The sequence below is a fragment of the Ursus maritimus genome, unplaced genomic scaffold, assembly GCF_017311325.1.
Source record: "Ursus maritimus isolate PB19 unplaced genomic scaffold, ASM1731132v1 scaffold_31, whole genome shotgun sequence".
In the NCBI taxonomy this organism is placed as follows: Eukaryota; Metazoa; Chordata; class Mammalia; order Carnivora; family Ursidae; genus Ursus; species Ursus maritimus.
The window spans coordinates 24,844,827-24,846,731 of NW_024425675.1; the positions used below are offsets into that span (position 1 = coordinate 24,844,827).

At 32.7% G+C, this 1,905-nt stretch overlaps 1 non-coding gene across 1 annotated transcript; it reads left to right on the plus strand.

Moving 5' to 3' along the window:
* Positions 1-775: 775 nt before the first annotated feature.
* On the plus strand, positions 776-881 carry LOC121106359. The gene has a single exon (XR_005838988.1). It is a non-coding gene; the product is annotated as a U6 spliceosomal RNA (small nuclear RNA).
* Positions 882-1,905: the final 1,024 nt, after the last annotated feature.

The following is a 1,905-nucleotide window of genomic DNA, read 5'->3' on the forward strand; positions in this document are numbered from 1 at the left end:
ATGCACATGCATATACAGATAATTCAAGCCAGGGGACCAGCACCCTCTCTCTTGACTGTATATATTGACTTATGGATCAAAACACTTGAATAATAACCTACTGTTCCACTTTTTGTACTTTTTATTGTGGAGTCTTAAGTTTCAACTTCAGGCATTTAGGGGGAAGTTAGTCAAAGGCTTTTGTATAAAAATGTTAAGGAATAGGAAATGGAAAGTGAAATCATGACAAATTACATATTAGTATGTATTAGTATGTAATCTGACATGTAACTTCATAATTTCTGAGATAAATAGATAAATAGATCTCCTGATTCCAGTGGAAACAAATATCAGTGTTTCAGAAACATTATAGGCAAGAACGTCTTCCTAATTTTTGAATACTTGGTTGGGCCATAAGAGACAAAGAGAGTGAAGGGTAACTTGAATTGTATGTACATATATTCAGACACACTAAATGGGACGTGGGACTTCCAGGACCATCTAATTCAGAGCATGGCTATGTGGTTTTGTAACTTGATATTGAAATTTGGGAGATGTTGCTATACAAACATATGTAAATTTTGCAGGAGATGACATTTCCCCATACCTGTGTGTATGTCAATTAATACACAATGATGAAAGTCAGTTTCATGTAATAGAATCATTTAGGAGTAGAATATTAAAATTTACACCTAAATGGGGATTTTGTGGCCTGTCTACACATACCTCCAACTCCCCTGTAAAAGAAGTTAGTACAGAAAGATCTCTTATGTCTAAGATCTTAAGAATAAATGCAGTGCTCATTACAGCAGTGCAAATACTAAAATTAGAACGTTAAGAGAAGATTAGCATGGTCCCTGAGCAAGGATAACACACACATCCATAAAGTGTCTTATATATTTAAATATGATGCAATTTTTAAAAAAGATCTTCTAATCTGTCTCTAGCCTACAAAAGTTTTCAGATAGAAAAAAAAGACACTTCTCAAAACCAGTCAGATCCGTAAGTAAATATTTTTTACCAAATCTGGACATTGTGAATATATGCACTTTACTACAGAAATAGTCATGAGACCATTAACTTGAACTTACTATTCCCAGAAATCTATGATGATTAATAAACAGATGGATGATTGATAGATAATCTTAGGTATTAAGGGGAGGAAAGGGGACAATTTTTTATTAAATGAAAGGTGAACCAAAAGTTTTTATTGGGGAAAAAAAGACAGATTTTAGCCATATAATAAAATCCTTAGACTTCTGACTCTAAACTACACTTAAATTCAGTATCTTTGTTATAAGGACTTGATAAAGGTATTGAAGTCATTGTTGGCTTAAAGTTTTGTAATTCCATGAAATAGTTCCAAACAACAAAACTTCAAATAACAAATATTTCATGTTTTCAACTTTATCCTGAAGAAGAGAAAGAGAAAAAGGGTTAACATTCACTGAAGGCTATTTTGTACCTGGTGTGAGGCACTCTGCATCTATTATTTATTTGGTTTTAGACAGGTCCTTAAGCAATTGAAATAAAAATTAGCATCATTTTGCAATATTTCCAAAGCACCATTGAAATTATGGGAACTGTTCAAATTAGAACTCAATTTTAGGGACTGAATATGTTGGAAAACAAAAATATATTTTGTTAACTGAAAAAAAAAGAAGAAGAGTGTAGGTTACATTCCCCCATTCTTGTTATCCTGGACTGGGTGTGTGTACCACGCACACTGGTTGTCCGCAAGGGAAGGGAATCGTGCCAGGTAACATTTTAGGAAAGTTCTTTAAGAACAGAGAAGAAAGAAAGAGGTTGGATTTTTTTTTTAATTGCACAGAATATTTTATGAATTTAAATATTAAATATTTCAGAGATAAAACTAAGAGTTTAAAATCTGACAGGAGTAAGTGAAAAAAGTCAGGCACATTCTCA